Below are 10,661 nucleotides of genomic sequence, written 5' to 3' on the forward strand. Positions count from 1 at the left end.
GGCCACCACACTGAATCTCCTAGCACGCTTACTGTGCCAGCCCCTTTATCTGCTCTTTCACATCTTCTCTCATTTGTCTTCTTTCCTTGTCTTTGGCCACATTCCTAGCTGTTGTGGGTGATACGCTACACTAGGTGTTCCATCATTCAGTCTCCCTGCCAACTAGGCACCCCACCCTACCGCAGAAGAAATCACCATCACTATGGTTGGGGCAAGAGGCAAGGGTAAGAAAGGCTCTAGCCTCTTTGAAATTCTCACCTCCGTTTTCAGGGTTGCTGACTCCCATTTTCTTCAACCCTCTACGGCCGACAGGATCGGTGGGCATTTTCCCAACACTCTGACTTCAGTCTTCTCTCCCCACAGCTTCCAGGCAGGGTGGAGGCAAGTGCTGCTTTGCAAAGGGAGTTGGTCTCGCTTCTTCCCTTTCAACAATAAAGGCTTTTGCTATTATTTGGCTTCACTTCTCCAAATCCCTGTGTTGTTCATATCCTCAGGTGGGATAGCGAGACTGAGAACTGGATTCACCCAGCCTCCTCGGCCAAAAGTAACTGACAACTCTCCCAAGACTGTGGGGTAGTGGCTTCGACACCTGGCTTATGGGCGAAGAAGCCAGCGACTGACTGACTTCTAGAGCTTTGGCCAGCAAGCGGTGCAGATAGATAGCATGGAGCCTTCTCATTCCTGTCTTGCACTTTTCCTTCTTCAGTTTGGTAGGGACAAAAGCAACATTTTCTGACCAAAAATTGTTTCATTCAGTATGAGGTGTCTTGGTGGAAAGAGTACTTGTTTGGAAAGAGCTCCCTGAAAAGTACTAGGGTAGCAAAGCAAAGGAGTTGCCCCCTCTCCTCTGGCTGTGATCAGAAAGGGGAGGAGGTGAGGGGACGTGCGACACAGTGGAGAGGAGTTTACAGTCACTAGGAATGGTTAGATGACAGAAGTGTTGACTGTGCTGGAGGTGAGCAAGGAGGAGTGCAGTGGACTCCGAGGGCACGTCCTACTTCCATGAACCTCCCCACCACTACCTCTGAGCCCCTCGGTACAGTCTGCTTCTGATTCGAAGGATTTGAGACGTACTGAGGTCTGAGGAGCCCTGTGCCCGCTGGGTACAGAACAGGGCAGGGACAGCGTACATACCCGGGGACGGGGGCAGAGAGGTCACAAAACTGAGAGTCCCCCCTGAATTAGCAGAAATCCGTGGGAACTTCGGATTTTCACTACGGTGGGGTCGAGGTTGATCACCTCTTCCCACTGCAGGCCTCGAACTCAGGCTCACTGGCTTCCAGGCTTTGGCCCTCGACTGCTACGCCCGAGGCAGCGAGCAGAAGGTGAAGCGCAGGGCCCGGCTGGGTTCCGACCCTGGCGGCGGGTCCTGCGGTCGCTCGGCTCTGACGCCGGAGCCACGGCAGCAGCGACCGGGCACCGCGGTCCTGACTGTGGTCTCGCACCGCCCGGTGCGGGGGACTCGCCGGGCAGGATGAGAAGGGCTTCCCTGAGGCCTGCAAACCTGACCACGGCGCCTGCCCGCGGCGGAGAGAGGGACACGGGGACACGCCCCAGGGCGCGCTCGGCTCGGCCGGCCCCGCCGCTTCCGGCTCCCGGTGCTCCTCTGTGGGTCCGGACCCTGCGATCGGCGCGTGTCCTCCTCGCCCGCCAGCGGCCTCGAGGGACGTTTCTCCTCGGCCTTGCGTTTGATCTCCGTCCCCCAGAGGCGTCCCAACGGCGGCAGGGCCCGTGGCGGGACCCGCACGGCCGGCGGAGGACAGCAGGGCCTGCAGCTCTTCGGGGTCAGGCGGCCCAGGTCCAGCGCGACGCAGCGGACCACAAGGGACTCTCCGTGTCGGGCCCGCGCTCGCCGAGCGGTCAGAGGCGGCCGTGGAGACCCGCGCACAAGCCGGGCCGGGGGCTGCGCCGACACACGGCTGCGGGGCCGCGGCCGCCCGGTGGCCTCCGTCGCGTCCGGCCGAGCCCTCGCGCGGAGCTTCGCAGCGGCGTCAAGGCCGCAGGCGCAAGGGGCCCTTCGGGTCGGACGCCCGGCCCGGCCCGACCCTCCGACCGTCGACCCCGGGCAGGAGCGGGGCGCAGCCGGCGCGGGACGGAGCCCGGGCGACTCCGGAGAAGCGCCCGGCGTCCGACCTGCCGCGGGAGCCCCGAGCCCCGAGCCGCGCCGCGCGTCCGTCCGCGGAAGCGTCCCTCCCCCCGGGCCGCCGGAAGAGGCGGGGGCTGCGGCCGCCACCGAATCACCGAATCTCCCCTCGCCCCCCGGAGGACGCACAGGCCGCGGGCGCCCACCCGGCCCGCGAGGCCGCGAGTCCGAGCCGGCAGCTCCGCGGGGCGAGGCTCCCCCGCCGGCCGATGCGGCTCCCGCGCTCCTGCTCCGGACGCCCGAGGCCGGCGGCGGGCTCAGCGGGGGCCTCTGTCTGGGCCTCGGCCCGCGCCCGCCCCGACCGCGCAGCCCGCCGCACGGGGACCGCCGCACGGGGACCGCCGCACGGGGACCCTCTCCGGGACCGCCCGTCCCACGAGCCGCCCGCACCGGCTCCTGCGCTCCCTGCGTCCGTCGCCAAGAAAGCCTTTCCCAGAATTCCCGGGGCACGCCTCCTCCCATCCCATTGGCCCGCCAGGAATCACGTGTGTGCTCCCAGGCCAATCGCACGTCAGGGGAAGACCCGGGTCTGGCCGACGGGGGAGCGGCCGTGAGAAGCGCGCCTGCGCGAACAGCCGCGCCTGAGGGGGGCGGAACGTGCCTCTTCCGAGGACGGGACCGAGCGGACGGGGCCGGGGCCGGGGCCGGGGCGGGGCGGGGCGGGGCGGGCCGGGGCGGGGCTTGGAGTCCGGACGGCCAGATCCCGACACCGGCCCGCGCCGCGCCGTGTCCCCCGCCGAGCTTCGCCGCGAGCACCGGGCACTGCGGAGGACACGACGCCTCCGGGGCCGGCGCGCGCCTGACGGTCCGGGGAGCCCCTGCTGCCCCGCCGGTCCCGTGGGCTCGGCCGTGCCTCGGGCGCGTCGGCGGCGGGAAGGGACCGCCGGGGACACGCGTGCCGTCCGCGCGGGGCCGAGCCCACGGGACCCCCGGCAAGGCCGTCCCGCGAACGGAGCCCGCCGCGGGGAGCGTCTCGGTCCGGCCCAGGAAAGTCCCCGGGTTCCGCGGCTCCGGTTCGTGGTCGCGGCGCCCCGGGGACGGGACGAGGCGGCCGTCGGGCGGGAGCCTGCGGCGGTCGTCGGGGCCGGGCCGGGCCGGGGCCCGCAGGCGTGCGCGGCGCCCCGCGGCTCTCGGGGACTGGACGCGACGACCGTGTCCGCCGGAAACGGGCCGAGGAAGTTCTGGAACGTTCGCACTGCGGGGCGCCGCGCGGCCGGTACCGGGACGAGGAGGCTCCGCTCCGAGAGCAGCTCCGGTGTCGCTCGGCTCGTGGTGCCGGGACGGCGACCTGGGCCCGGTCCGGCCCGCGCTCAGCGGGGGGTCTGCGCGAGGCCCGCCCCTCCGCCCCTCCCCCCTGCACCTCCCCCTGCGCGGGCGCGGGCACGAGCACGGGCGCGGGCGCGCGCTTCCCGCGAGTGGAGGACCGGGAAGACGTGAAACAGACCGACAGACGGACGGACCGACAGACCGCGATAGCCGGTGTCGACGCGGACGTGAACCGACGCGCCGCGGGGACCCGGGGCCGAGAATCGGCTCCATGACGTGGGGCAGCGCCCCTTCGACACGGGCCCGGCGACAAGAACGCGGGCGCGGGGCGTCGGGTCGGCGCGGTTCACAGCGAAGCGAAGCCGGGGCGCACCGTGGCCCCTCGACGGGCCCGTGAGCGGGTGGTGGCGCGATCCGGCGGGGCCGCGGGGCAGACCCGCCGGCGGATCACCAGACACCGGATCGCGGCCGGAGACCTGACAGTGCGCGCCCTGCGGATCTGGTCAGATTAAACGCCAGAACCGGCAACACCGACCCGTCGTTCGGAAATCCGAACGATCGTCTGTGGGAGCGATGGGAGCAGCTCCCATTGCGATCGCGGGGCGGGTCGTCAAGCGTGAATTTCGCCGGGGTGGGGCGCCGGGGGGCTCCGTGGGCTGAGCCGCTGCCCTCGGCTGGGGTCGTGATCCCGGGGTCCGGGGATGGGGCCCCGCGCGGGGCTCTGTGCTCGGCGGGGAGCCTGCTTCCTCCTCTCTCTCTGCTTCTCTGCCTGCTCGTGATCTTGTCTGTCAAATAAATACATAAATAAAATCTTCTTTAAAAAAAATTTCACCGGGTTGTACACTTAACGTGTGGACACTTGGCTGTGTGCAGATTACCTCAATAAAAAAGGACGCAAGCAAGGTTAACAATAACTTAGAGATCATTTTTATTGTGTGTTTTCCTGTGACTTTAACACTTTGCCGGTCTGCACATAATGAAAAAGGCATTACTTTCTTAAACGATCCAAAGTGTTTAAAGCTCTGTAACTATTATTTGGGTCAACCTTTTGTGTTCACAAGGAAAGACATCCATCACATACTGTTGACTGGACAAAGCACGTAGCAAAATGCCAACCGTAAGAGATTTCTGATTCATATTTGGATGAGAAAGACCTACATTCCCATGCGAACAAAAGAAATAAAGATAAGATTATACTTTTCAAAGGGTGCGGAGAGAAGAGGACAGAAGGAAACCTTGAGAACTGAATTCCAGAAAGCAGGAGCATGGCTGTGAAGACCCGTGACAGCCGCCAGTCTCCACACTCAAGTCAGGTACAGCCGGCCTGCTGTGCATGAAGCAGCCTGACAAAAACAAACGACTGTCAACTGGACGTTACGTAACAGAGTAGACTGATGTACAAATTGGATTCTAGAAGAGCCACGAAGGCAGGAATGAGCACTCAACCTGGACAGTTCTCCCCAATTCCAGGCTTTGCCATGGACGTGACAGTGTTTCGAAAAGGGGTTGGAGGGAAAAATCACAAAGTCTCATGCTTGCTTCTGGTTAATGGGTCCCGTGCCCCTACATTAGTTGAAACTGCAAGCAGCTCCTTCTCAGCCCAAACCCAAACTCCAAAAGACTATAGCTCAGGATTTAAATTTGGGCTAATCACAAGTTAATTCAACCTGAGGAAACCTGCAACTTCTATGGCTCCGCTGGACACCAGCAGAGAGCTGAGTCATTAGCTCCTCACCTTCACTGCATTTGGAGGAAAGGGACTACAACCGGTCAGGAACACACAGAACAAAACAAAAAGACTTCAGTTTCTTTATTTTCTGCACAGTGTGAAGAATACAACAAGAACAATTATGAGAAATTTGAGAAGAAACTTAACTATGGTTCAGTTATTGGAATGAGAATAAACTGAAAATTACTTCAAATATGAATGAAAATGGTATAGTTCAGAAAATGAATGGAAACGCATTAAAAAGAAGAGCTGAAAAACAGACTGTGTGAAAGGAAAAAATAATCAGTGGATAGGCTTAGATTGGATAATGTGGAAGAAGAGATCAGGGAACTTGAAAAAAAGGCCAGTGAAAAAGTACCCAAACTGGTGAAGAGAGAAAAAATATTTTAAGAATATGTGTGAAATGCAGGATCAATATCAAGTAATCTAATATCAAGTAGTCTGAGATACGAGCATCTTGGAGCCCAAAAATAAGAGAGAGATAATAAAAGAAAAATATTTGAAAAATAAATGACCGAAGTAGTCCAATCTGTTGAAAAGGATCAACGCATATACTAATAAGTGAATGAATCTGAAACACGGCAAATACGAAGGAAACCACAACTAACCATAATCAAACTGCTGAAAGCCAAATGTAAAGAGCAATCTTAAAAACAGAGAAAAAATATGTATTATGTAGTGAGAACAATGACTTTTTTTAAATGGTTGATTTCCTTTGGGAACATTGAGAGTCAGAAGGCAACGAAGGCACCCTGTTTAGAGTGCTGAGAGAAAATCTTCAACCTGAAATTCTATAATTGGAAAAATTATCCTTCAAAAAGGAAAGTAAAATTGAGATTTTCAGATAAACAAAAGCTAAAACAAAGACAAAAGCACAAATAGAACATAAATAACGCTGTGTAGCAATTGAAACTCCACTGCAAGAAATGCTAAAGGCAAATTTAGGGGCTGAAGAGAAGTGATGCCATATATACACACGGTTCTCTAGCATGTTCTTCTCAGCCTCGGCTGTACTGACATTTAGGGCCAAATAAATCTCTGTTGTGTGGTGGGGGGTGGCTCTCCTGATCATCCTACCAGGTTCTGCAGCGTCCCTGGCCTCTACTTACTAGATTCCAGGAGCACCGCCCTCCAACTGTGACAACTAAAAATGTCTCCCATGGAAATTAAGTAGAGAGAACATGAAGAACATCAGAGAAAGGAACTGCTATGGACCCAATGTTTGTCCAGAAATTGAATGTTTCCCCAAATTCCCATGTTGAAATCCTATCCCCAAATCTAAGGTGTGGACTTTGGAAGGTAATTAGGTCAGAGGGTAGAGCCCTTATAAATGGGATTAGTAGACTTCTAGAAGCCCCAGAGAGCTGCCTGCCCCTTCCACCATATGAGGACACAGTGAGAGGTTGGCGGTCTGCACCCTGGAAGAGGTCCCTCAGCAGGATGTGATTGCACCGATCCCCTGACCTTGGACATTTAGCCTCCGGAACCGTGAGAAATTTCTGTTTGTGAGCCATCCAATCTTTGGCACTTCATTATAACAGCCCAAAGCGACTGAGACAGTGACTAGGTTACTATTGGTTGATATAAAATAATATTTGTCCGTGTTTATAATTTTTGAAAGCTAATTAAATTAAAAGCAAAGTTACCACTATTGAATTTTGTGGTTTATAATATATTTAGAAATAAAATGTAAGATAAAATAGCACCAAGATATGAAGAGAGCAAGTATACCATTGCAAGGTTTTTTGCATTACAGAGGAAATGATGTAATATTGATTCAAGGTAGACGGATAAAAAAGTGTATGTCAAATTTATAAAACAAACATTAAACTATATAGTTAAAATTCAATAGAGGAGAAAGAGTTGAACACAAAAATACATTGGAATAGTAAAAAGAAAAAGGGGAAAAAAGAAAGCAGCAAAGGAGGAACAAAAAATCAGTAGCAAGGCAGCAGATTTAAACCAAACTTTATTAATAGTTACAATAAATGAAAATGACCTATACCCTCCAATTAGAAAGCAGATATTGCCCAACTGGATTTCTAAAAATAAAAGCCAATTATATGTTGTTTGTAGGAGATGCCAGAAAGATACAAATAGGCTCAAATTTAAAGAGTGGAAAAAGTTATACCTTGAAGACATTAATAGTAAGAAAGCTGGACTGGCTATATTTGTAAAAACCATAGTACATTTTAAGACAGGAAGTGTTAGTGGTAGCAAACTGCACTTCATAATGATAAAAACATCAGTTCCTTAAGGAAACATAACAAATATAAATATATTTGTACCTAAAAAGAGATAAATCCAGTATAACTATGAGAGATTTAACTCTTTTCTTTTAGACAATATTAGTAAAGATATATAATACCTGAACAAGTACAATTGACTTAATTGATATGTATAAAATACTCTGCCTAATATTTGAATAATGCACATTACTTTCAAGTTCACATTGAACATACTCCAAGGTAAGTTATATGCTGGGCCATAAAGTAATATCAATAAAATTAATAGGATTGAAAAAATACAAGATATGTTCTCTGACCATAATGCAATTGCTTAGAAATCCATAACAGAAATATATCTGACTGAGCAGCTTAAACACACCAGAGGCATGATTCATAGCAGAGGAGATGACTCTGGGTTTGAGAATATTTTTTGATAGTTCTTTGGTTGAGGAAGGTGAGCCCCATCCCCCCTTCGACCCCCAGAGACCGACTAAAAGGAAAGATACAACAGGGAAAGAGCTGTATCTCTGCGCATGAGAAAGAATACGGATATAGAAACTCTCCAGCTATTTGGAAATTAAACACTATACATCTAAACAACACAGAAGCAGAAATTGTAAGGAAAATTAGAAAGTATTTTAATTAATTTTTCTTATAAAGACAATGTTTTAAAAGATTTCATTTATTTATTTGACAGAGAGAGAGAGAGCGAGAAATGGAACAGAAACAGGGGGAGTGAGAGAGGGGGAAGCAGGCTTTCTACTGAGCAGGGAGCCTGTTGCAGGGCTCGATCCCAGGACCCCAGGATCATGACCTGAGCTGAAGGCAGATGCTTAACAATTGAGCCATGCGGGTGCCCTCTAAAAACAATTTTTAAGAACAGTTTTGTGTTCACAGCAAAACTGAGAGGAAGGCACAGGGGTTTTCCATATAGCCCTAACCCCACTCATGCATAGTATCCCCTTTTAATATGCCCACCGAGAAGTATATTTGTTAACACTGGAGAATCTACATTGACACTTCATCATCACCCCAAGTCTCTATTTTACATCAGGATTCACCTGGTGTTGTACATTCTGTGGGTTTTGAGAATTGTTTAATGACATGTATCCATCATTATATCATACAGAGTATTTTCAGTTCTCTAAAAATCCTCTGTGCTCTCCCCATTCATCCCTGAATGGTAACTTTTTAGAACTGCATATTATGATATCAAAACCACAGCAGTAAAAGAAAAAATAGGTAAATTGGGCACCATCAAAATTTAAAACTTCTGTTCTTAATGAGTTAAATAAGATATAGCTCACAGATTAAAAGAAAGTATTACATATCTGATAAGGAACTAGCATCGAGAATACATGAAGAACTCTTACAAATCAATGATAAAAAGACAACCAATTTTAAAACAGATAAAAGATTTGAGTATACATGTCTCCAAAGAAGATACATAAATAGCCAATAGGCACATGAAGATATTCCTCACATTTTTTTAAGGTTTGATTTTTAAGTCATCTTTACATACTCTAGCTCAAGTTGCACAACCTTGAGATCAAGAATCAAATACTCCACCAACTGAGCCAGCCAGGTGCCTCAATGTTGCTCACATTATTAACCCTCAGGGAAATGCGAACAAAATCACATGAGATACACTTCTATACCCACTCGGATGGTGATACTAAAAAGACAGACAATAATGAGTGTTAGCAAGGATGTAGAGAAATTGGAACACTTGTGCACTGCGTTTGGAATACAAAATGGTGCAGCTACTTTGAAAACAGTTTGGCAGGTCTTCAAAATGTTAAACATGATCCAAAATGTTACATGATCCAGCAATTCTACACCATGGCATATACCCAAGAGAATTTAAAACATGTCCACCCAGAAAGCCTGTACATGAATATTCAAAACAGCATTATTCATAATAGCCCAAATATGGAAACAACCCAAATGTTCATCAAATGATGAATGGATCAATAAAATATGGTATGTCCATATACTGGAATATTACTCAGCCAAGAAAAGGAATGGAGGACTGACTGATTCATGCTACAAGATGGATGAACCATGCAAACATTATGCTGAGTAAAACAATCCAGTCACAGAGGACCATTGTATGATCTCAACTATATGAAATGTCCAAGACAGGGAAATCCAGAGAAACAAATAATAGATTGGTGCTTGCCAGAGGCTGGGAGAGTGTGAAATGGAGAGGGATTGTCTATGGGTATGAGGCTTCTTGGGGGAGTTGTGGTATTAGATGATGATGATTGCACAGCTTTGTGAATATACTAAAAACCATGGAATTATAAACCTGTATTATTAGCCCCCGGGGTACACGTCTGTGAATCACCGGGTTTACACACCTCACAGCACTCACCATAGCACATACCTTCCCCGGTGTCCATAACCCAACCACCCTCTCCCTACCCTCCTCCTGCTAGCAATCCTCAGGTTGTTATGTGACATCAAGAGTTTCTTATGTTTTGTCTCCCTCCCTATCCCATCTTGTTTCATTTTTTCCTTCCCTACCTCCCAAGCCCCCGACTTTGCCTCTCAGCTTCCTCATATCAGTGAGATCATATGATAATTTTCTTTCTCCAATTGACTTACTTCACTCAGCATAATACCTTCTAGTTCCATCCACGTCATTGCAAATGGCAAGATTTCATTAATTTTGATGGCTGCATAGTATTCCATTGTGTGTACATATAGCACCACATCTTTTTATCCAGTCATCTGTTGATGGACATCTAGGATCTTTCCATAGTTTGCCTATTATGGACATTGCTGCTATAAACATTGAGGTGCACGTGCCCCTTCGGTTTGCTACATTTGTATCTTTAGGGTAAATACCCAGTAGTGTAATTGCTGGGTCATAGGGTAGCTCTATTTTAAACTTTTTGAGGAAATTCCATGCTGTTTTCCAGAGTGGTTGCACCAGCTTGCATTTCCACCAACAGTGTAGAAGCGTTGCCCTAAAAGGTGGATTTTATGGTACATGAATTATATCTGAAAACTGTTACTAAAAAACAGTGGAATATAATAAACAACCTTATATCAATAAATCCAAATGCTTAGATGAAATGGATAAAAACCCTGAAAGACTAGCCTTATCAAAACTAACCCAAGAATAAATAAAAACGTGATTCATAGTTTAAAACATCCTAACAAAGAAAATTAAAAGTTCAGATGGCTTCATTGGTAAATTATATCAAATATTTATAAATAAATAATACCTATTATTCACAAACCCTTTCAAAAAAGAACAAAGGACCTTGGTAGACGTCCCAAATCA

Source organism: Mustela erminea, chromosome 1, assembly GCF_009829155.1.
Source record: "Mustela erminea isolate mMusErm1 chromosome 1, mMusErm1.Pri, whole genome shotgun sequence".
NCBI lineage: Eukaryota > Metazoa > Chordata > Mammalia > Carnivora > Mustelidae > Mustela > Mustela erminea.